This window comes from Pteropus medius, unplaced genomic scaffold (genome assembly GCF_902729225.1).
Source record: "Pteropus medius unplaced genomic scaffold, Ma_sr-lr_union100, whole genome shotgun sequence".
NCBI classification, from domain to species: domain Eukaryota; kingdom Metazoa; phylum Chordata; class Mammalia; order Chiroptera; family Pteropodidae; genus Pteropus; species Pteropus medius.
The window spans coordinates 10894153-10921382 of NW_024354875.1; positions in this window are offsets into that span (position 1 = coordinate 10894153).

A 27230-nucleotide genomic window follows, 5' to 3' on the forward strand; every position below is an offset into this window, starting at 1 on the left:
GGTTAAGGAATATTTAAAGTTTTGTTAAAAGGTAAATAAACTGTTTGGTGAACAACTTACCAACTGGGATTAAATGACTCAACTAAACAAGGACAAGGGGAAATGGATGAAAACTTCTCTTGTTTCCCTGAATTTTTCCAATTGTATAAATTTCTTTTCATCAAGTGTTATCAGAGGGCTATTGAAATTTAATGAAAGTTACACTTGATAACTCTCGTGTCTAGAGACATTGTGTTTACAAGTTAAAGATCTCTTGGAGATCAAGATACAGCTTACCTAAATTCTTAGTGAATAATTTAGAGAAGAGCATTTGAGGAAATCCACAATTGCAATATATCTTGCAAAGTACTATTTTACAATATGAAAATCCATTATCTTCAAAACATGCAGCTTCCCTTACAAGACAATGGCTTTTCTCCTCAGTACTGTGAATAGTCCAACAAAGCTGCCAGCCTCCTCTCAGGGAGGCCATGATAAGAATTCCCATACCAAGAAGTTTGGATGAGATTGTTTAATGTTTATAAACCTAAAATATAATGCTATATTGATCAATCCTATATTGAACTCACAGCTGTTATAATGCTTATGCTGAACTTATTCTTAAAACATTTGGTCATATTATAGTTGATGGGAGTCATGGTAAAATTTGCATTTCTACAAACCTATATGCTCCTGGAAGGTAAACACAGTTCCTTTTATCTCTATATTCTCAAATATCAGCACAATGATACAGAGTCTGTATTTTAAAATGACTTGAATTTTTTGAACAACTGATTTCTTACTCAGTTCACTGCTTAGTTTTTAATGCTAGGTCTGTAATTGGCATGCTTATTTTAATACAGTTGTATGGGTGAGAAATTACATACTGGTATGAGATTTTCTCAATTGACAGATAAGCATAAAATGAACTTAAGGAATCAATCAACCAAGAAGTCCTTTCTGAGAACATTGTGTGCATACAGTCCTACTTCACTTCATAGAATAGTTGCCAACCCCCATAAAAGGGGACAATAGCGGGTGCAAGCCAAGATCATATCAAGATGGCATTCTGGTTGCTCTGTGCCTGTGTCTGATTGTCAAATATTTTTAAACATCAACTTTAGCTTCTGTTCTAAGACAACTTGTGATTGTGATTGTGATTGTGATTGTGATCAGAAAATATTATGTAATTATAATCTTAAAGTAATATGCAATAGACAGTATATGAAAAACAGAGTAGTTTATATAATACCTATAAAACATTCACAGAAAATGGTCATGTATAGGAGACCAAGTTCAGAAGGCAGTGACATGTGGACTTTTCATTTGGAGCACTTGTCTTCACATTTCAAGGTGATGTTTGGACTAATACTGTCTATGTTTATTGGGGACTGATGGTTACCAGTTACCATTGCCTTTTATAATTCCATAGGCTTTGCTCACCAAAAACTACCTCATTGTCTGAAGATGCATGCCAGGGTGATTTGTATGTAGTGGTTGCTTCTTAAAAGGCCACAGGCAGGTCACACACTATTTAAAGCACTACTTTATTTAAGACAACTTTCAAGTGTTTCTTCTCCCTTTGCTATCTATGATTGCCCCATTTCGGTTTGCCATAGAACAGCTGTTTCGATATCCAGCATTTATCCATTCTCCACATGCATCCAGCCCAGAGGGATTGTTAAGCAGATCATTGTTTTAATTCTGGCTACATTCCAGGTCCCCATTATTAGTGATCCTGTCTTAACATTTACTGTTCAGTTTGGCTCACAGGTGATGTTGATTAAATTGGATATGCCATCTGGGGTGGCTTTTCGTCTGGTAGGCACATTCAAGGCAGAGTATACCTGTTTCGTTTTGGTCTGAAGCTTTATGCCACATTCAGTGGCATTCTGGACAAGGTTTTGTGCAACTTGGGCTTGACTTTGGGCTTATTCAGTTAGTAGTTGTGTGAAACCGAGCAACCCACTTCACTATCGGGGCTTTGATTTGCTAATAAATAAAATAGAGAGAATAATCATTAATTCATTCTTTCGCTTGGTTCCTTCTTAATTTTTAACCATTTATTAGGCAGCCACTTTGTGCCTGATGCTATGCTGGATGTGAAGAAATCAGAGATAAATAAGGAATCAAAGCAAAGGAGAGAAGACACAAAAACTGAAAGATTTGCAATACTATGTGTACTGTTCACAAAATATCTCTTTATGCTAATAGATATGAGCAAAGGGCTATGGAGTCTGGAGAACAGAGCAACAGAATCTGCCCCCAGGAATCACAGGATTTCTCAAACAGGACATGATCATTGAGCTGTATCCTAAAGATCAAGAGCTCCAAACTTTGCTTTTGTGCATTTTATCAATCAAAATATTTATATCAGGGTAACATATAATTTTATCGCTATCTATTGTGGGGGAAAAAAGTCAAACATGTACAAAGAATTTATTTTTTATTTCGTTTATTAATTTAAGCAAAGCAGACTTCAATACATGTGTTACATAGCACATGGGATTGTTTTGAAAATCAAGTGGCATGATGAGTGAACGGACACCTTTTAAAGTGCTGGAGAAAGCTCTTTAGAGCATGTGGTTGATGTTGCCTGCCCTGCCTATCCCAAGAGGCTGTCATAGGACTAAATGAGAAAATAAATGTGAAAGAATGTTGGAAATGTAAAGCATAGATACTAATAATAGCAGTAAAGCTAACACGTATTTTTTTTTACAATATACTAGGTGTTGTTTTAAGTGTTTTACATGTATTAGCTCATTTAATCCGCACAGCAATCAATATGGATGCGTAGGTGTTTTAACAGAAAAAATTTTGAATTCTTGTATTTAGAATTTTTATTTTATCTTAAAGAAAACATAGGAATTATCAGCTTCTAGTACCTCTTTTATTCTGCTCAAAATAAAATAATTATACTTTTTGTTGATAAAAGGTAATATGTACTAATTGAGAAAAAAATTGAACAACGTAGAAGTGTATAACATAATATAAATACCTCAGTCATGCCTTTTCCCTTGCTTCTGTTCTATCCCACAGAGGTACTCTCTTTTTTCATGCAGGTTATGTAGTTTTAGTATATTTTTATATCATAGAAGACTTGTGTAAAAACACTAGAATATTATTACATGCACTGCTCTATAAACTGCATATTAGATAAATTAACATTACGCATTCTACAACCCGCATTCTTCACTTTACATTCTATCGTGGACAGTTTTTCATGCCACATTGGTCTACTTTATCTTATTCAAAGGCTGTATAGTGTTCCTATCATATGAATATATCATAACTTATTCAACCAATCTTTTAATGATGGATATTACTATTCAAAACAAGGCTGCAATTGATATCATTATATGCCAATGTCCATTTAAATTTTTTGGATAAAAAGTACAACTATTGAGTTAAAGTGTTGACATATTTTATATTTTGATACATATTATTAGATTGTGCTACAAAATTTATCATAACATATGCTCCCATTAACAATGTGTGATAATACTCACTTCCTAATACCATCATCTAATAGAAAGCACAGAATCTATTAATATGTCTGTGAACTCTAGATGCCAGATACCAGATCTTATATAGTCATTGAAGATGAGTCTGTCAGACAAATTAGAGTAAGTCTAACAAGTCTGACCCAAGTGAACACAGCTCTAAAAATGGCAACCTATACTGCTACATGATCAAACAGTAGTTACTGGGACAAGTGTGTGGCCTTAGATGGGAGTTTTAACACTGTCAATAAAACTGGCCCTATCTGAGGTAGACAAATGGATATAGAAGTGTAGTATTTATAAACCAGGTAAACCATCAATGGCAAGTATAGGACACGTGCATCTCCCCTCCACACTCTCTGGCCCTGGGCAAAGTTACTTCCAGTGATGTCAGCCTCCACTTCTGAGAACTTCACAATACGGTGTCTCCAGAAGCCACTACAAACTCATTAGAGTAGAGACATCAGGTACAACCTATTAGCCGTCCCTGAGCTTACAAAGTGGTTTTGCCAAATAAGTGGAATTCAGAACATACAGGATTCTCACCAGGATATAGTGTAGGGGAGAAGTGAAATCGCAGGTGGCATTTGACCAGAACCTTTAAATCTGTTTTTTTTTTTAAAGGTACTTTTTAGTGTTTAACGATACCAAAGCTAGGAATAGATTGAAGCCTAAAGCTCAGTTGTGGCTCATGGCTGCATCTAGTGGAAAATAATTAATAGTCGATTCAGAAAGATTCTAGTCAGAATCTTGTTGGTAATGGAGGCAAAAGATGCCAGAGTAGCAACTATACTCATTTGAATTCTTAAAACAATTAGAAATTATGTATTTTTGTCTAGCATTTCTTCTATGGTATATATATTTCAATAGATAAAATTTTGTCTGCTGGCCCAAATTTTTGAAATTTTCCTTATTATATTAATAAGGACAGGCAGTGCTAGCTGCTATAACAAACAATGCTTAAATCGGAGTGGATTAACACAGTAAAATGTATTTCTTGCTCACAAAAACGTCAGAATTTTTCTGGGTGCCTCTTTCGAGTGGTGACTGTGGATTCAGGCTCTTTGTACCATAGGACTTCAACACATGGCCTCCACTGTTACTCCCAAAGAAGAAGAGAAACCATGAAAGATCACACAGATGGTTTTTTGGCCAGTCCTGGAAGTGCCGTACATCACTTCCATCCATTTCTAGTTGTCTAGGACCTAATTACACGGCTCAATGTAAAGGAAGCTGGGAAATGGAGGCTTCCTGTGTGCCCAGAAAAAAGGAATGGGATGGTGGGCATCTAGCCAGACAGTCTCTGCCACAGGTACAACCAGGCCCTGAAATTTTATTATTCTTTGTAAATATAGCAGCAGTATTCACTTTTTTAAAAATTTGGAAGGAAGACTACTTCGCTATATTTCAATGAGTTCTTTATAACACATAATTCTTCATTCTTGGGGATATAATTCTTGTATTATGAATGACTGAATTCACAAATTCTTAAATCTGAAAACTAAAAGTGACCTCAAGAGACCCCTTAGATGAATTTACCTCTTTAGGCAGGTAATGTTCCCTCCAGTGGCTCTCAACTTTTTTCACCATTAAGAACTGCTTTAATTATTTTTCTCCAAAGACCTTATATTTAGAAATAATTTGTCTACCAAACCCCATTTATGGAGCAACGTCATTCATTTTTCCCATGTGTCACTAATCACAAAAACATATAACTGCAAATCAGAAGTTGTGAGTAGAATGTGGGGACTAGTTTTAGACTGAGTTTATGTAGAGTCAGCCAGATGCAAAAAAACCTGGAGTTCTCAGTGTTATGGACTGAATTGTGTATCCCCCAAATTCAGAGGCTGAAGCTCTAACAACACCGAATGTGACTGTAATTGGAGATAGGGCCTTTAAAGAGATAATTAAGGTTAAATGAGGTCATAAGGGTAGGGACCTAATCCCATAGGGCCAGTGTCCTTATAAAAGAAGGAAACAATAAAGATTCTCTATTCATATGCAGAAGAAAGTTCATATGTTGACACAACAAGAAGGCTCTGTCTGCAAGGCAGGAAGAAAGGTTTCACCAGAAACCAACCCAGCTGGCACCTTGTTCTTGGCCACCCAACCTACAGAAGTGTGAGACAGTAAATTTCTGTTGTTTAAGCCACTCAGTCTGTGGTATTTTGTTATGGCAGCCTGAGCAAACTAATACATTCAATTAAAGGTGAATCTTTAAAATATGAAAAAAGACCTCAGATGTTCACTCTATAATAGTCAGCTGTGATTAGGATCAACTGTATTATCCTTCTTTTCTAAAGAGCTTTATTTAATGAAGTGTAATATCATTTCAAATGTCATTTTTGCTAGGTGTGACTGTATATCAAGTGTCATGTATCAGAAACCCTAGCTGGAAGAAGAATTAGCTCCATAAACATTCAATTATATAAATTTGGTATTTATTTGTTTGTTGGTTCTTTAATATACTATTCCACCTTCTGGAGGTTCAAGTTCTATCTTTAATATTCTCAGGCAATCTTTGTATATAATGGTACATGTATACTAAAGGATGTTGAAACTGTCAACCCAGGCTATTATTTTTCAGATTAGCACAGAGGATAAAATAAAAGAATCGTGACAATTAAATAAAACATTTAGATCTGTCACCAACAAATTATTTCCCCATCCTTTTCAAGGTAAGAATCAGTACATATAGGTGCAAGAAAAGTTACTGAGGTGAAACTCCAGGGTCATTTTTTTTAAAAAGCTTAAAAGCATATTTTTCAAAGAGTTACTGGTCTTTGGCATTTGCCATTACACCTTCTCTCCCTCCCCCTCCGTGTATGACTTCCATACTCGTACTTCACGAGCCTGCTTCTCTGTGACCAACACACACTTAAAGAATGTGAAGACTGTTAGAAAGCAAGATTTAGCATCCCCATTTTAATAATAAATACAAACACACACTTACCCAGTGCGTTTTACGCCTGCCTGCAACAAAAACAGCTGAACAGATTGTGATGAAATTCAGAGACTGACAGTCTGACAAAAAAATCCCTTTTTGTCTAAAATCTGGCTTCCATAGGTTTTTGCAAATCTAAATATTTGATTTTGCACTGGAAAAGGAGCCAGTCTTATGTACAATTTATAAAATAAATGTGTAGATACATGTTTTAAAATCTCCAAATTTTGTCAACACATACTGTCCAACTTTAAAGACTTTTTTCCCCCATTTTTTTCTTATGACTTGGGTGTATTTTCCTCCTGCCTTTAAAGGCTTTAACTATATTTATCTAATAAGAACTCTTTTGCAAACCAGTGTTTCAATAGTGATTTAACAGTGGTTTCAGTGTCAAATTGCCCTTTCCACAGCAGGGAGTTTTAAGCCTTGCTGTATTATACTTCCAAGACACTCAGGAGCTGGAGTTAGGAGATATAATATTTTCTTTGAAGTTTGCCTTTCACTACACACTGGGATGCAAACAAGCTTCAGTTACTCAGCAGTCAAACAATTCCATCACACAGAGACCAGGGCTAAATATTGTACGAAATTTTCTAATTATGTCTTTGTGATATTTAGTACATGAGGTTAGGTGAAAGCAGACTAGAATCAATAGAAAACTCCTTCTCTAAAGAGGACATCTGGACTTTGAGATATTTTGTTTATTGCTTCAAAATTCCACTCTGGCAAGTCATAATTACAATAAATATAACTTAATTGACAAAAAAAATAAAAACCTCAAAAGTATTTCTAATAAACTCAGACGTATGTTAAAAATATGCATTGTACCAAAGATATATGTGACTAAACTATATATCCATGTGAAGTTCCAAGTTAAAGCCGATACATTTGATTCCCATGCATGTTATTATATTGCCTTTATGGTTTATATATTATAGCAATTCAGCTGCCTTGTTGGTGTTTCTTTAAGTGATTTCTTAATTATTTCATATCCTGAAAGTCGGACCTGCTCCTTTTGTAAGATTTCCGAAGCTCATGCGTGGTCTTTTCTTTCTTATCAATATTTCAGAAAGTGAGAAAAATAATAAACTGCAAGGGAAGGATCTCACCCATGAGAGGAAAGTAGTGTTGAAGAGCACTCAATGACCCAATAAAAGCTATCGCAAACTATTCTCCATGGAAGCTGCAGGCAAGTCAGAATTGCTGATAGAATAGGGCACACCTGCCGGAAGATCCTGTAGTTCTGAAAAGCTGAGGAACTGAGGGAAATACTCTTTATTTCATTACACAAACGTAACCATTTCAATATTGTCCTAAAATTTAAACAAGAATTTTGATGCAATTTAATAGGCATCAATTTGCAGCAGCATCTAGAAACAGCATCTAGAGTGATCTATATTTTAGAAAAGGACAGACTTAGGGTCTTCAGAAAGTTATTTGGAGTCTTATAGAACAGGGGTCCCCAGCTCTCAAACCACGGACTGGTACTGGTCTGTGGCCTGTCAGGAACGGCCGCGCGGCAAGAGGTGAGTGCTGGAAGGCCAGTGAAGCTTCACCTATATTTGCAGCCGCTCGCCAGCGCTGGCATTACCACCTCAGCTCCACCTCGGATCATCAGCTATTAGATTCTTACAGGAGCACTAGTCCCAGGTGCCAAAAAAGGTTGGGGACCGTTGTATAGATCACTAGTGGTACAGTAGAGAAGGGAGAGAGATTCTGTCTCATAAGAAAGTAACACTGGCAGGATTTCCTTAAGGGCAGCCTTAGCTAATCTTGAGGGCTGGCTCTGCTACAGGCATCAGAAAATATTCCCACCTTCAACAGATGACAGTTTCGAAGTACTAGAGCGTGGAAAAGGGGTAACTGGCAGTAATCTCTGAGAACTGCTACTCTGAAGAGTTTTAATTTCTTCTTTCTGCATACTTATATTTTTCTAATATTACAAAAATGAGCAGGTATGAATTGCGTCATCAAAAAAACATAAATAGAAGCAACAAAGGTATACTTCAATAGCTGAAGGATAAATAAACTGTGGTACATCCAGACAAAGGAATATTATTCAGCGCTAAAAACAAATGAGCTGTCAAGCCATGAAAAGACATGAAGAAAACTTCAGTGCATATTGCTAAGTGAAACAAGTCAATCCAAAAAGGCTACATATTGTATGATTTCAAGTACATGACATTCCGGAATAGGCAAAACTATAGACACAGTAAAAAGTTGTTTCTGGTGTTTGGGAACAGGAGGGAGGGATAAATAAGCGGAGCACAGAGGCGTTTTAGGACAATGATACTATAAGGATGGATATGCATGTATACATTTGTCCAAAACCATAGAATATGCGACACCAAGTGTGAACCGTAATGTAAAATATGTAATTTGGGTGATGATGATGTGGAGGTTCATTAGTTGTAACAAATGTACCACTCTGTTGGGGGATGTTGATAATGCGGGCGGTTGTGCATGTGGGGTGGGGGACAGGAGTATATGGGAACAGTCTTTACAAACATCAGACTGGTTTATGTTCTTTTCAGCCAGATCTTCAACTGTTAAATATGAAAAAAGCAAATAACTAAAAGTCAGGATAAGAATGAAGAAATATCATGTGCTTTGGAGAAATTAATAGATATTGTCACGCCTGTCTCTCATTTTCAGTAACTTAACATAGATCAAGTTGTCATCTTGTGCAACAATGTAAAAAAGAAAAAGCCAGCTAAATTGGGTAAAATAACTCACCAGAGTGAAAAAGGTAAATGCTCAAAGTAGTCAAGCATAAGCCACTCAACGTTTATTCAGAAAAGTTTATGATTATAAAAATAAATATCATTCAACCCATTTTTGGAAGAATTACAAAGACACACAGAAAACTTACCCTGCAGATGAAGTTTCACAAATTAAGTCATTGACCTGCATTGAGTTGAACACCAAACAAGGTGCCCCTTCTTCTCAAGTAATGAATATTCTTCAAACGGCAAGGGAGCGAGGGCTGCTGTTTGATGCTGATGACATTGAAAATTTAGGAGAACGGAAATCCCATCATTTTTCATTTGTATGCAAATTTGTCTGTTCCAGAAATTAACCCCTGGACCCCACGTCAATTTTCATCTCCAGGAATTTTCTTGCCAGCACCACACGGTGTAGTCTTGTCACTATCCTGAGGTCACCAGGCTTCTCCAGTTTAAAAGCAACCACCATCCCCAAAGTCATAATGGTGCTTTGTTTACCCTCATTACTGGAGAATAAAGAGCAATGGAGGCCCGTTGTAAAATGCACATCTTTAATGGCCGGCCCTGCCTGCCAGCAGCATTGAAATGCAAACTGCATACTTCTTTGGCCAAACAGCTCTCATTGACCACTGCTCCTAGTCCTAAGGTGAACCCGAGACAATAGACCAATCCTATTACCTCCTTTTCAGCCAGATCTTCAACTGTTAAAAAGTTCCTTTGTTCCATCCCACCTTAGACAAATGTCACCATCTACATGTGAAGGGGAGAGAGGTGATTTAGGTTTTTAACTGATGTGGATTTAATTATGCTAATTTAGACAGCTGTAAAGCATTTTAGTATAGCAGCATAATAGGGTGAGCCAATACAGGTGCCCTTCACTGTAGGGGCTTAATTTTTAACCTAGAAGCTTTAAAAGAGAAAGAGAGTTGAAAGGCATGGGCAATTTAAGATTTGTAGGGGGTGGTCCACTCGAGCTCTAAAATATTTAGCAGGCTTTGCATGCACCTTAAGAGAGCCAAAAGAAAGAATCATTCTTGATTGAAAACTCCAAACTTGTCTCTAATTAGAATAGACAATTTTAAATAATGGGTTTATCAAGAATCGATGTGAGATAAAACTAAACTAGAATTTAAAGGTTAAAAATGACCTTTATTTCCGTCTCTGAAAAAAAAAATTACACAATGGAAATGGTGATTTAAAAATTAGCAAGAATTTTTAATTTTTTTTTCAGTCTAATAGTAGCAACATGAGATATGATATTCAATGTCGTCAGTGGGAAAATAGTATTCATTCAGTTTTTAAATTGCTGTATAATGCCATTTTGGTTTGGAGAGGGTGTTTAGGGGTGAATCACGCAGCAAACCCTATATAAGTGGTGGTGAGTCTTCAACAAGAATGACAAGCAGTCCTATGCACTGTACAGATGCTTAAGAAACACTGGAGGGTTAATTCACTGCCGAGGTAGGAAGACTTAAAATGCTTCAGCACTTCTCTTCCCGCTCACCTCTGGGTGACACTTTCTTCAGGGCCCAAGCTGTCCCCACAGACACTGAGTTTCTCCTCCTAGGAGGCCTATTACATTTCTAGAGGACAAAGAGCTTATAAATGAATCATCTTCCTTTCTCCCAGCCATTTCCTTCTCGACCTTGTCAGCCTCCACTTCTGTGCATTTTCCTTTGTCCTGTACTAATCAGAGATGTAATTAGCTGGCAAAGAAAAGAAAAAAAATCAGGGGCATCTGTCCTATGTTCCACACACAGGGTGGAGAGTGACCTTTCCAATCCTGCCCCAGTTTTTGGTGAAAATACGTAGGTTTAGGCATGAATTGTCACCTAGGTTTTACTAACTCTTCAGATAGTGGTTATTTAATTTATATGACTGAATTGATTTATGAAATGAAATAATCATTTATAGTTTACACATTTGTTGATGCCATGTATGAGTTATGCATAAAAGTGTCTAGTATTCCGTTCAGCACAGCAGACATAAAAGATGTTTATTCTTTTCCTCTCCTTATCACACACAGTGCTTTATACCTTCTCCATCCCAGCACCCCCACCTCCTCTCTCTTGTCATTGACCCATAGCGTCTTTGTTTGTGTTCTTTGGGATACCATCATATGATTTTTGCCGCTACTGAAAATTTACTCTCTTTAATCTTTTTTATTTTCTTTCTTCTGCCAATTTATTACTTAATATTTTTGTTGTTGTTGCTGTTATTTCCCACAGATCCTTTCTCTATTCTCATCTCATCTTTCCCCCTTTTGGGGTTATAATAGTTAATAGGAGTGAAGAAAGGGGGAAGTAGGTAAAATTAAAATGTGAATCTCAAAGGAAAGGAGTAAAAATATTAATTAATATTCAAGAACTCTATAGATAAAATTCTGATATTATTTTGCCTAAAGGAATGCAAGTTGGTGTGTGCCTGATGTAAATCTATACAAATTGTTTCTTTCTATCTCTATGCTATAAGCATAATCCGAAATATGGAAAACAATCATGTAAAAACAATATGGACAATTTGCTACTCAGAATAGTTGAGGATTTGATTCCAGCTATATGATTCCATTCTTAAAATGGCAGAGAAACATCAAGAATAATAAGAATGGCAGCAGACTTTTGATAAGTAATATTTTAATAAAATTAACTAATACTAATAAGAATAATGAGATTCTTGTTTCTAGCAACATGGCAAGCTGAAGTAATACAAATAACTCTTTCTTTGCTAACTTATGAAAATTCTGGATGTAATATAACAAAAAATATATGGTTAGTTTAAAAGAAAGAATAAAATTCTCTGCTTCGGAAATAAAGAAAAAATTTGTGGTTAAAATGGCAAAGACATGACTGATACCACAGTAACTGTGGAAGATATCGATTTAGGTAAACAACAGAAAATTTGTTTCTGCTTGCTACAAAAGAAGAAAAAATTCTCAGTAAATATCAAACCCCCAAAGATGAGGCTTATGCAAGTTTAGAGTGTGCGTTCATTCTACCTGAGTTATTTGAAACTCTCGAGAACTTAATGACAAAAAAAGGAAATGAACCTTGACAGTAGCCAACCCCAAACCTATGTTTAGAGTTACTGACACAACCTGGGGTACCCAAGAACCTTACACCTGAAAAAATGCTCACAATATAAAAATGACAAGATACAAAAGGAAATGGTTTCCCATAAGAGAGAGTCAGGAGACATACAACAGAAAGATTAGTACCCTTAATACTTTAATATAAGAATTGGACTCTTTAATATAGTATGTTTAGAATGATAAAATGTATTAAAGAAGAAATAGATATTAAAATGAAAAAATAGAACATAATAAAAAAGGAAAGGCAATTTTGAAAAATAAGCAAATAATACTTATAGAAATGAGAGTTATGTTCATTAAAATGAAAATCCTCAATGGATGAGCTAATCAATAGCTAAAGAGCTTATGGAAGACATATTTAAGGAAATTATCTCTAATTAGAATAGAGGAAAGAAGACTAAATGCAATTTTTTGAAAATGCTAAGAGACATGAAAGAAAGAATAAGATGGTCAAACATATATCTAATAAGAGTTGTAGAGAGATGAAATAAAAATAAATCCATATCTAGGAATAATGTAATAAAAATAAATAATGTTTAAGTTACAGTATATATACATATATTACACACATACGCACACAGACATGTATAAAGCAACTAGAAAGAAAAGTCAGATTACCTGAAGAACATTTAAACTAAAGCAGACTTTTCATCAATGTAAATAGAACCAGCAGGAAATGGAATAATATCCTCAAAGAGCTATGGGAAAAACAACTATCAACTTAGAATTTTAAAGTCAAATCAACTATAATGAAAGATTAAGACTATGATAAAGAGATTTTTGAATAAAGACTGATAGTTTATCATTCTCAGATTCCTTACCAAAAGGCCCACTAAAGGATGGACTTGAATAAGAAGAATATCAAACCGGAAGAAAGGAGAGGTACAAACTATGATAATCAAAGAATTTGGTAAATATGTGGGTAAATCTAAATAAATATTGAGGTAAAAAAATAAAATTTCAGTTTAGAGGACAAAGACAAAGGGGAAGTAATATAATGTATTGATGGTAGAAGAGTGTAGCGATTGGAAATTAAAATAAATAGGTCAAGTGTGCTTGTTAAAAAAACTTATGAGTACTATTGAAGAGCAGAAATAGAATATGTAACTTTCATTTAGTAACAAAAAAAGGTAAATCTAAATAGAAATAAGAAAAAAATTACAAAGTGAAGCATAGTAAAGGGAAATCATAAATGCAATATGAAATCATAGAAAGTCCAAATATTTTGTTAATCACAGCAAAGATACATGGAATTAGAACTAACATTTATTGAAACCTTATTAGCCAATATTCATGTTCCTATAACTACTTGTAAAGAAGACTTGGAAATGATAATTTCAGGAGTTCCTCTTGGAAAGGATAGGATTCTCAACATGGAACACAACTAAGATGAAGAGAGAGTGTGTAGTACAGGCGCAATTATAAATGTTCACTTGAGATAAATTATGCAGCAACGAGAGGTAGAATAAAAAGAGATAGTGTGGTACACAGGAAAGGTCATTGGACTAAATCAGAAAATATGTCATTTCGTTCTAGATATGCCACTAATTTTGTGATCTTACATAATTAATTAATGTTCTTTAGTTCTCTATCTCTGGGTAAAATAAAGAATTTGGAGTAAGTGATTGCTAAGTTTCGTTCAACTCAAAGAAATAACATGATACTTCAAAGTGGTAACAAAAGTAAGGAAAAGAGGCATTCTAGGATCTCCCTTTTTATGCCCTCAAAAATCCCTGGCACCTAGACAACTGGACATCACTAATTTTAGTATGGCTATTAATCAGAAAAAAAAGTTTGTTTGAAATGGAGTCCATGGCAGGCATCAATAACTGACTCCCCAACAGCCAACTTCCCCCTTCTTTCTCACACACACACACACACACACACACACACACACACACAGTACCGATTTTGATCAGATTGGCAAAATGCCCACCTCAGTACTCTCCTGATTCCCTCGATGCTGGGAAAGGCCATGTGACACAGATCTATCCAGTGAGACATAATCGGAATGCTCATATAGATTCTGGGAAAGCTTTGGGTTTTTTGATGTCTAGACATGGAGCAACTGTACTGCAACCTTGAGGAAGCATAGCAAAGAACCAAGAGAATTATATTGAAGTCTGTCCTAACATTGTTGAACTATTGACCCAAGGTCAGCAGCTACCTCACTCCAAACATTTTGTTAAGGGAGATAATAAAATATCTATTTATTTAAGTCAAGTTTCTGGTTTTCTGTAACTTCCAGCTAAGCACATTCTTAACTGATAAAGAATTATATATTAAGGTTTAACTGTGTGTGCAGAGTCCATGTTTAACATTAACAATGAGTCATAAGACTAGACAAATGAAAATATGAGTTTAGAAAAGAAAGTCGGTTTTTGAATTCCATCTGAATTTTGTACCATGTAAGATATTTAAAGTTTGTACAATCAGTGTCTTGATATTAAGATACAAATTTGAAACAACCTTCAATACATGAATAATCTTCAAGGTTATCTGACCAGTTTGAAGCAGATGTTTCAAGTGTGTTGAAACATCTGATACTTAAATCTTCCAAAATCTGACAAACACTTAAGTAAATGGGCTGGGCAAATGAAAAGTGCAGAATATGTGATCTTTGATTTTCTGCACTTAGACTTTTTTCTTACAGCTTTCTATCAGGGAGAATCGACAGCACCTGAAGAATTAAGGCATTAAAAATCTATGTTGCTGAGGTGCAATTTGATGTTGAATAGTCTGAATATTTTGTTTTCTATAAAATATAATGGATTTATATAACATTCAAAATCAATAAACATGCATTCCTAGAGTTTTGACACATTTAGTTGGAATTTTTTAAATATACAGGTCAACTAGTGTTCTTACTTAGGCTCACTGAAGACATTTCCTTATATTTGTATGTTTCTGATTTTTCTTGGACTAATATATATATATTCAAAAATATATTTGAAGTACCTGATTTAACAGTTCCTTTAAAACTTTAAGCATGGATCAAAAAATTACTGTCACGCATTTTGTGTACATGTTTTAATACTTGGTTTAATGGGCTTAAGCAGAGGTAGAGAAAGGCAAATCTCATTCTGAGGTTTTGAGCCTGGAGAGGGAAAATTCCACCGATAGTAAAATAATACTGTGGTGCTGTTTAAAAAATGGGCTTCTTTTTAGGTAAAGTTTGAATTGGGGCATAGGTTGGGATAGGAGGCCAGGTGCTTTTCTGTTTCTTTTTACATGTCAGAAATCTGTAACTTTTTAGTTGAAAGAATCAGAAAGCCATGTGATGCAATGGGAGAGAGAATGACCTATGGTCTTAGCCAGATTTGGTTTCAAATTCATTCAAATTACTTTATTCAATATATATTGATCGAGTCGCTCTCACATTCTAAGTACCACACTAAGTCCTGAAGTTCAATGATGAACAATATAGGTATAATTCTTGTCCTCATATAACTTAGTACAGAAGACTGAATTAAAGAAATGATTTTACACAAACACGTAATTACGAATGTTATGAAAGAAAAGGTGCTGGGAGCTTGGAGAGCTATAGCAAGTGGTCTTGATTTAACCTGGGTGAGATCTGAAAATGAGTCTCTAAAGAGAACATTCAGGCTGCAATTTAAAAGATGAGGAAACACAAAGCAGCGGCACCTGTCCCCAGCACAGGTATAATGCACAGTAGTCCTGAGGTGAAAGCAAATTCACAGCAACTTTGAAACAAGTGATAAGTGGCTTTGTTTTGGTATCCATAGTCAAGGAAAACGTCTATCACTTATTCTAAGTAACCATGGCAAGTTGCTTATCTCCTTAAATCTCAGGGTCCAACTTGGCAGGATATCATGATAATTAAATGAGATCAGGAACATAGAAGGGCCTGACATCTAGTAGATTTTGAATAAAAGTTTCCCATTCCTGTCTCTAAGTGAAATTAAACTAAACCATTCTACTTGTTTTCATCTCACTGGAAGTGCTAGCTTTAGATATAATGAAAATTTCCTTATGATTGACTGTCTGATATTCTATGTGCCAATTCAAAGCCATCTCATGTTTATTTATTTAAGGTATTCTTAGGCTTGTCACTCATTTCTCAGATCAACTAGTTAGTTTCCATTCTTTTTGTCTCCTTTTATATTGAACGCAATGTTTTTTTGTTTTTTTGTTTTGTTTTGCTTTGTTTTAATCATAAGTCACTATTTTTATGAACCTGCTATCCTGGTCTATTAATCAGAGTTTTCCAGAGAAGCACAACCAAGGGGATGCATATATATACATATATATACATAAAGAGGAAGAGATATATTATTTTACGGAATTGGCTCATGTTATTGTGGGGTCTAGCAAGTCTGAAATCTGCAGAAAAGGCGGCAGGCTGGAGACCCAGAGAGGAATTGATGCTGCATCTTGAGTCTGAAGGCAGTCTGGAGGCTGAGTTCCTTCTTTCCAGAGGGACCTCAGCCTTTTCCCTTAAGACTTTAATCTGAAAGACTACCCACATTATTGAGAGTAATTTGCTTTACTCAAAGTCTACTGGTTTCAATATTAATCTAAAAAATATCTTCACAGCAACATCTAGACTGGTTTTTGACCAAAAACTGGGTACCACAGCCTAGCCAAGTCGATGCATAAAATTAACTATCAAATCTGGTCTTGCCAATTCAATTTGAGATTAGCCTTTTACCCAGAGGCTGCTATCTCCTGTCAGGGCCTGGGTCTCTGAGGTGACCTGAGAAGACAGAATTCCCCCTCATGGGTGTGACTACATGCCAGCTGACCTCTGAGCCAGTCCCAGAGACATAATAAAGGAGACATCAGGGAAGGCCATAGAGAGGAGAGAGGTTCAGAGACCAAGAGGCATCCAGTCAGGAAGGAGTCTTCAAGCAGATACCATATGACAAGGGAAGATTGGATTAGCCAGAAGTCTGAGGGACAAAAGAGGCCAGAGAGAATGTGTGCAAGTGAGAAGCAGCAGGAGAAGCACCATCGGAGACAGAGAAGGTCATGAGAAGGGCAACATTCAACAGTAGAGAGCTACAAACACTGGCTGTTGAGGAGACAAAAAGATAACTGGATCTCTAGAGGTAAACCCTTAGCCAAACGATACATTTCAGTTCTCAACTGAGTCTTAAATGTGCAGCTGTGGTTATGCCTGAACAAAGCTCCCAACTTACGACTTTAACATTCCTGTTCTTCCATATTGTGGTATGTTGTTTTAGTCCATTAGGGCTGCTATAACAAAATAGGTTATAAACAATAAACATTGATTTCTCACAGTTCTGGAGACTGAGAGTCCAAGATCAGGGTACCACCGTGGTTGGGTTCTGGTGGAGACCTGTTTCTTCATTTGTAGATAACTCTTCTCTGTCCTCACATGATGGGAGGAGCTGGAAGCTCTCTTACATCTCTTTTCTAAGGGCACCTAGCTCTTCGATGAGGGTGCCACTCTTATGACCTAAGCACCTTCCAAAGGCCCCACCTCCTAATGCCATTGCATTGGCATTAAAATTTCAACATATGCACTTCGGGGTGGCACAAAACAAATATTCAGATCATAGCATATGTCCTCATATGGGGCCACTGAGCCAGATTTTCTGGCTTCAGACTTTGCCTTGCCTCCCTACTGATCTCATACAACTACTTTGACCACTTGAGCCCCAGTTTTTATACCTGTAAAAAGGAAATAATAATATTACCCACTTGAAGGTTGTAGTGAAAATTAAATGAGATAATCAATACCTCTAAAGCAGTTAACATTGTGCTTGGCCAATAGTAAGTATTTAATGAATGTTAGATTTTATCATAAATTTTATCTATCTCCTCCATTAGAACTACATTGGAAAGTTAACTTCTGGCCACTACAAATGCCTCTTCTTTATGCATGTGTATATGATAAAGTTATGTTAGCATATTTCTATTATAGAAATATTATATTTTTATTATATTTCATTTGTGTTTGTTATACCTTCTGTATCTCCCATTAAAAGTTAGAACTTATAAGGTCTTTCATATTCCCCATAATATCCCGCAATTCCTAATGATGATCATTAAAACTGACAAGCATTTATTGAGAACATAATATGTTCAGGGTCCCATACTAGGTGCTGTTCTCTACAGTGGGCTAAGGTGTTTATCATTAAGGAAAAGATTCATAAAGTTTTTATACGAAGTCTCAGAATCAAAGTGAGAGTGTAATAATACAAATTGGAGGCCATACAATGGGGTGACTATTAGGGGAGAAATACAGACAGCAAAGACAACCTCAAGATTCAGCAAATTGTATTCAGTTTTCGACATTTATGAAGTGCTTGCTCTATGAAAGCAGGACACTCACTAGTTTCAAAGGTGTTATAAGATGACTTGCCATAAAGATATCTTGGTTTATTCTTTTTTTTGAGGAGGAGGTGATCTATGATTATAATTTTTTATTAGATACTAAGTGCATTCTTGACACCAAAGAAACACAGTGAGTTGCTAATCACAGCAAAGGTCATTTATTTTCTATTTTGTGTCACTTATTTTCTCTATTGGAGAAAAGGAGCATGACAGTTCTCTGTTAATGCCAAATTCAAAAACCCATTTTCCATTTAAAATCTGAATATCATTTTCCTTCTAACCACACTTCCCTTTTAAACCTGATGTTCACTTCTCTTCATATTTTGCAAGACCCTACTTAGTAAATAAGACACGCTACCTGCAGGAATCAAAAGCTTAAAGGAAAACTAGACCACCATAACCAGTTTCTGTGCAGAGGGGAAGATTACATTTTCAGAGTTGCTCCATGCATTCTCCCTGGGCCCTTCTTCCCACGGAACCAAAGATCAAAACAATATATTTTCCCATGAACATATTACCATTACTAACTTGACAGTCTTGCTGTTGACAATATTGGTTGTACTTTACTTCACTCCACTCCTGTGGTTCAAAACCAGATCCAACACCCCTGGGCCATGTGGGGGTTGTACAGCAGCTGAAGGGCCAACTGCCAATGGATCTGGAACAGTCTTTTCAGCCTCGGCACCTGACTTCTTGGCCGCCTTCCTTTCAGTTCTCATTGGTTGATGTGGCAGCTGTGATTCTGACAATGAGCTTGGTGTTGGGTCAAGTTTTTGAATGGCTGACTTATTCCTTTATATGTCATTTTCTTCAACTCACCTTTGATTACAGGAAATGTTCTTTATCGCCTTTTAAAATTATATAATATCCACAAGCAAAGCTTTAGAATTCTTGAAAGCATTAACCATGACTGATTATTTTTTCAATGCTGAAATGCAAGAAGTAGAGCTAGAGCCAGCCCAGACTCTGCGTTTAGGCCAGTAGTGTATCAAATATCATCTTTAACTTCAAAATAAAAAGCATAGATATTTTCCCTCTTCAGAAACATGGACGAAATGTCTGCCCATATAAGCAATTTATAAGTGCAAAAGTAGGAAGTGTTTTTATATATTAGAAAGATTATGAGAATTCTCCTTCCCTAAAAAACTTTAAAAGAATAAATATTTATGTTTTGATATGGGAATGTGAAATAAAAATAAGTATAACTCGTGATAAAACGGAGATTTTATTCAATAGTTATAAGACAAGTCACTTGCAAAACTTGCTTACACAAGGAAAAAACTCTGTGTCGAGGCTTTCTTTGTCATAGAACACCATCCTCTCTCAAAACAGACGGCAAGAATTAATGTCCATAGTATGAAAATCCTGTGATATAATTTATTTCTGCTTTGTTTAAAAAAGGCCAAATTGACTTGTCAGCACTTGAGATCTTGAAAAAATGCTGGATATTAGATAAAATAATTCATTACTTTTATTGATTCCCCTAATTATATGTTAATATTTTAAAGAAATATCTTTATTGTTTTATTATATATATTTATAAATATATAAATATTACAGAAGGTAGAAAATGAGAGCCTCACCCACAGAAACTGTCACGTGACTAGCCTGGCGAACATTCCTTTACACTTTTCTCTCCATATTCTAAAATGATTATAATTTTTACCAAAATGGCAACATACCATACTTCCTCTTTGTTACTTCAGTTTTTAAAACTATATTTCTTAGACATTTTTTTCATTTTATGGTGCCTAAAACTGTCTCATTCTTTATATACGAGTATTATAATAGAGAGTTAAGTTCATGTGCTTGTCAACCAAGTGGCTTGGTGGGGGTTGAATCTTAGCTCCACATTAGTAATTCTGTGACTTTGACTAATTACTTAATTTCTCTGTACCTCACTTTCAAAACCCATAAAATATTGACAAAACCTACCTGATGTGGTTACCATGTGGAATAAGACTTAGTACTTGACACTTGGTAAGGTTACAGATCATGATAGTGCATTTATGGTGGCATGTTTGATATCTTATTAGCAATCCCATTTAGACTGATTGCAACTTTTGTTCTCATAAACAAAGCACTATTGAACATGCTTCTAAATACAGCTGTACCAATGTTGTATTTCTAAAGGCTATATTTTGGAAGTACATTTTTTTTAAATCAAAGGTAATACACATGTTTTAAACTGATAAATATTGCAGAGTAATCGTCCTCAGATTGTACTTACACTATGAATAAGTCAAAATGACTGTAAATTTGAAATTACAAAAAATAGTTTTTAAAATTTTTTGTCTATGCTTAAAAAACTCTTTTTGCAAAGAAGCAGAGGATTACTGTAACACAACATATAAGTAACATGTATTATCTATAAAAATCAGAAATCAAATTTTTTTATAATTCCCACCATTCTAACAGTTCTGCAAGTCTTTGAGCCCTTTTTCTCCAAAAAAGAATTCATAACACTTTATCTTTATGCAAAGCTATTATTAACTGAAGAAAATAATATTCAATCAGGCAGGTACTCATACATATCTACCAATCAGATGTGTAACAAATGTTTTTGGCCAGTCAAAAAATGAAACAATTCATCATGCTTTACAGGTATGGTAACGTTATTTCTGAAACCCAAATTGAACACAATGCCTGACAATTCTACCGCATATTCGAAATTGAGATTGTTTCAGGCTACTCTTCTATAGTTACACTAGAACTCAAGGAGGGGATAACCGTCCTGACACCAAGTGCCCCTAATGTCTAGAAAGAGATGGTATATGTGCAGCGTGATAGAGTATGCCCTCAAGCAGTGAGCACTGAATGGCAAATACTTTACAGCTTCTGGAAATACTTATGTATTTATCTCTAGTTCTGTGGCATAAAACTAATTTGAGTTCTTGTCAGGGATAACAACATCTGATGCAATGACAGTAATATAGGAGCAAGTTGTTCTCTATTTATCAAGATGAGTCCAAAAAATGTTTTAAATAATTAAGAGGTTTTGCATCACATTAATAAAAAGGTAAAGATAAATATTTATATAGGAGAAGTGGTCCATAGGCAAATCTCTTCTCACACACAGCAGCAAATATTGTGTTCTTTGTAAAGTTTTATTTGGTTTCTGTGCTTGCTGTTAACATGCCTAAAATCTCTGCCCAATGAAGTTTTTAAGTAAAATAAATAAAAATATTTAAATATTATAATTTAGAATTTTATTTCACTCTTTCTCAAAATTGGTTAATATGTGTCATTGATATTATTCAACTCCGAATGCAAAATTTTTCTAAATATAAGAGTTTAGGGCCAAATACAAAATTAATGTACATTTATATTTTAAAAAGTTATTCAAAAACAATATTTGCTTTACATTTAACATGTTTTAAACACAATAAATTTTCCACTTCGTCTTTTAAACTACAATTTGTCTATAATAACAGAAGCCTAAATTTGTGGAAATAATGCTCAACATAATTGGTATTATAGAGTTTTAAAGTGTATTGTAAAATAACCTGTTATTAGATGCTAAATTGAAATTTTAAAGAAAATGATGGGAATAGCTGTAAGGGAAAAAAGTAGCCTTTTAAATCTAATTTGTTATGCACCGCAGTAGGGTAATGGATGCAATGAAAGTTCTTTTATTGAGTTCCCATGTCCAAAAGGTATTTAGGTAGCAAAGGATGTTAAGTAGACCCCCTGCAATTCCCCTTTAACTAAAGATAGCAGGAAATAAGGTATATAGTTCTGTGTCCTCCTGATTTTTATTCCTTCAAGAGTACAACTTATGCAAAGGACACCTTAGGCTGCTTAGCAGATCACAAAGGGTGTGCTAAACCCCCTCGCAGTCTGCTTGAATAGAGTAATGTAAAGGATGGCCGAAACCATACCGGGAGTTCAATCCTTCAGGTGGGTCTTTTCAAATTCCAATAGTGAGGAGTTACTGGAGAATTGGTAAGGATTTCACTAGGCCCCAGCAGGTTTGAGATCAAAAGCTTTGGTTAAATAAAAGCCTGTTGGGAATTCTAAAAACCTCTTTGTAATGTAACTTTAAAAAGTTAATACAAAGAACCCTTAGACTGAAGCCTGTAACAGCACGAACAAAGAGTATATCAAAACTGATTCCATTAAGAGAAAGCGGACATACAAATTCACTTAATTTAAAGAGCAATCCAGTTTTATTACTGTGCGAGAGAATAGAACTTACACCAACCATCGAGCTATTTAGAAGGTGTGCTCATTTCTTGTTACATATGCTAGACTGCATTCTTTGTTGTTCAGATATGCATTTTAAACAACATATATATTCATTTTCTGAAAGGAGAAAGAGTGATGTGCATTTGAACTCACTTCTAAAGAAGATACTTTTAAAACAAATTAAAATTAAACTTGATGGGGACCCATCACTCAGTTGGTTATCTCTTTTTCATGATGTCAAACTGCTAATTGCCCATCCTCTTTAAAATAATAAACTTTCAATTGATATTGATATTGATCATTAATGAGTACATTAATTATAATGTAATTTTTATAATGAATACAAATCCATTTCTTTGCAAGTCATACACTTTTATTAACTGAACTCATCAGTTGATATTTTGGTGGAAATATTTTGCTCAGTCAACACCCCCCCAAAAAAAACTTATTTAGTTTTAATGTCTAAATTTTGCTATTTATTTCGAATCTTTCAGTACACTCTCAAGTACTCAATATCTCACATTTTCACATAAAGCATGTGACATAGGTAGATTAAGCATTGTCTCCTTTTTGTTTTTAATAACTAGGGATACGAAAATATACTAAGTAGGACAAATAATGTGCTCCCAATTGCACAGCCATTTAGGGAAAGCTTAAACTAGAAACTTTAGTTCCAAATTTCAAGCCTATTTTCAAGATTTTTCAACTGAGCAATGTCTCACAGATTTCAGAATGTAATTATAGCATAAGTCATACACAGCTGGATTCATCTCAAAGAACTGTTTTTCAAGTGTGGTCATTATTGACAGTGAATATCCTGAAATTCTCATATTGATAAATGGAGAAACTGTGGTCCTTTACCCCACATTCAATTTTCCATCTTCCACTTTTCCAATTTTCCACTTTCTCTTCTCTTTTTTACTAGTGTCTTCTTTTACTTTTCTCACCTCTGTCCTTTCTGTGTGTCATCTGACTAATGACAGGAAAATGAAAAAGGAGACTGACATATTAAGTCCCACTCTGTGGGTAACGTATAAAAGCTTTGGAAAAGGAGCCAATACTCCTTGAATGAACTACCCCAGTGCTCCCCCCGCCAAGTACCAGCAGTTCCTTAAAAATATGAACAAAGAGCTAAAGTGACTGGCTCTACTGAAAGCAAAAATGATGGAATAGGTTTATGACAATTCTGCTTCCTCAGAGTCTCTACTGAAACAGATGATCTAGCACCTCACCCTTCACATATGTACCATCAGACGTCTGTCCGCTTTAAGCTATTTAATGAGCTCCCTTGGCTGTCTGTACTGATGGAATGTTGACTCAGGTAGGTGCTCCACTGTACAATTTGCTGTTTGCAATAAAAAAAAACTTCAAATTTGTAATGAAGGGTGGGCATGGTTACCAAATTTTTGATTTCCAAATATGTATTTATGAGCATGCATTATGTGAGTATATTCACATATATAGCCTATATAGGTTATATATATGCTCATACAAATACAGCGAATCTTTGAGGTGTTATTAGAATGTAAACATTCTACTCAAACACTGACTCCATGCTCAATGGGAGCTATGTGAACTAGCTTATCTCAGGTACTCTGGATACTTTCATAGACACCTAAGACCTTGCCATACTTAAAGTTATTGCTTACTTGTTTGATATGCTTTGAATTTTAAATCCATTCCAATGTACTACTGCATATTCTAGTATCTGAACTTGAGTCTTGAATTCCAGAAGTTCAAAAACTACTACTCTGGTAATGAATTACACGAATATAAATATATTCTTCGAACACTTGACACACCATCAGCAAGATTTGGGACACTAAAGAGATTATTTTAAAAGTATATGCTATAGAATCAGTCTCAAGACATTTATAATTTTGTAGTGAATGATATACTGGCAAAGATGACACATAAATTCATGAATTTTAAACTGATTGCTCCCTCCTCTGTAACCTTGCCTTATCTTTACTCTAAAAGAGCATTTACAGATTTTATCTCAAGTGAAATTTAAATGTGTCTTTTTCATTAGAATCAGAGACAATCTCTTTTTTCATTGTTTCTTCAGGGACTACCACAGGACACATCACAGGTGCTTAATAAAAGGTAACTGACCTAATAAATACAAAATGGAGGAGCAATTGGAGGACAAAATGAAACAGATTGCCTGTTAAAGTTTTTTCAGTGTTCAAAAGAGAAAAAGTAAAAATTAATACCTAAAATTTTCTCTAAGTGAAAAGAGCTGTCTTTTCTGACTAATAATATATGCTCACTGGAAAATATTCAAATATTTTGCAATAATTCCTTTATTAGAGAAAACCAGTTTTAATGATTCGGTGCTCTCAGTTGTTTATTCACATACAGGGTTGACTTTTTCTTAAACAAAATTGGAACCATATATATATATTTTTTTTGTTCTATGATTATCTTTAAATATTTAGCAATATATTGTTATCTTTCCATGACACAAATATTTCCCTTAAACTGGCTATGATAGCCTGTGTTTTGTATATTTCATAACATACAGAACTCTATTGATGCATATTTAGGTTGTATTAAATTTTTATTCTTATAAACAGTGCTTCAATAAACATCATTTAACATCTTTGCAAGTTTAGATTTATTTTCTTGGCATAAATCCTTAGACTTGAAATGGGCTTAAAATGTTGAAGTATTTTGTTAAATTACTTTCCAAAAATGTTGTGCCAATTTATGTTCTCACCAACTGTATATAAGCCATTTCCCCTATAACCTAGTCTGGACATAACTCATTTTTAAAATCTTTGTTAATTTACTAAGGAAAAAAGTTTGATTTTTTTCCATTGTTGTTTTAAATCCTAGACTACTTAGAGACCTTTTAAATAAATCAATTCTTGATAAATCACACATGGCCCACCCATGGAACATGTTCAGTACCAAACTGAGTTCCCTCTCTTATCTAACTGGGCTGCCTCTTTGTACCAGCAGTAGATATGAATTTAGAAAACGAGATCTTAATATTAGGTTAAACACATTTAACAGAGATTAAATATATACATATTGCAAAATAAAGTGTTTGATTATTGACTAAATATTTTTCATCACAGTTCCCCTCTATTAATGTAGGTAATTGAGTAAAATGATGCACAAATTATATACCCCTGTTGCAGGATTCATTCTTTAAATCATGTCAGCTACTGGTAAAAAGACAACTTACCTCTAATTTCTTTGAAGGCTCTCATGGGATTGTTAACAATTTTATCACAAAGCCTAGAACTCAACAAGCTCCTGACACAATGTGGTGATGTGAAAAAGAATCTATGAAACGAGACAGAAGTGTCTAAGAATATGGTATTGGTGACATGAATAAAAACCATTTTATGTTTCCACAGTTCCAGTAAGTGTATGTGCTAAACCTTGCCTTGGAAAAAAGAAACAGCACCTTTATACTTCAATTACAGCTTTGCAATCCTACCCCAAAAACTAAGCACTGAACAATAACTTTTGCCCATAAATCATGGTAGGAACTTTCAGGGAAGGTCCTAGAGACTTTACAGTTTTCTCTGTGGACTTGGTCAGCACTTCTACTCAGCCTGCCAGTGAGATAAAACCTTCTATATTTTGAAGGCATAAATGTTAAGATCTCTAGCTCCATTGCACTATTTTACTACTTACTACTAAAAGAACTGTACTGAGCTGCCAAGTATGTTTACAAAGAGATAGTAGTTGTGTTAGTTGTCTATTGCTGTGTAACAAGTAAATTCAAAGTTTAGTGACATAAAACCATGCACATTTACTGTTTCACCATTTCTATGGGTTTGGAATCCAGGCACAGATTAGCAGAGTCCCTTGCTTCAGGATCTCTCATAAAGCTGCCATCTGGATGTCATCTAGTGTCTCAGTTACACCAAGGTTCAATTGAGGCAGAATCTGCTTCGATGCTCACATCAATAGTTGGCTGAGTTCAGTTCCTCATGGACTACTGGAATAAGCATCTCAGTTCCTTGCCATGTGGGGCTCTCCAACATGGAAACTTGGTTCATCAAAGCCAGCAAGAGAGACTCTGCTAGCAAGACAGAAGTCATAGTCTTTTATAACCTAGTCATGAAGATGACATCCAATAACTGACTATATTTTATCATTAAAACAAGTCACTAAGTTAGTTCCATACTCCAGGGGAGAAGATTATACAAGTTTGTGAATACTAGGAGGCAGGGTTCATTGAGGACTATGCTAAAAGGTGCTTACCACAGCAGGTGATTTCTTGGTTTATAATGATCTTAAAGACCACTGAGGAAGAGTGGAAAGGAGAATTCCAGGAGACGTGGTGGGAGAGGAATTCCTCGGGAAAAGGCTCATGATATTCCAATGATATATATACTGTCAACAAACACAGTTATATTTGGGGGTTTTAGTCTCCTTAAGAAAGTGTGTTAAGTCTTGGGTAGAATTAGTATGTAACATATTAAAGCTGTAATGTCTCAAATTATGTATCC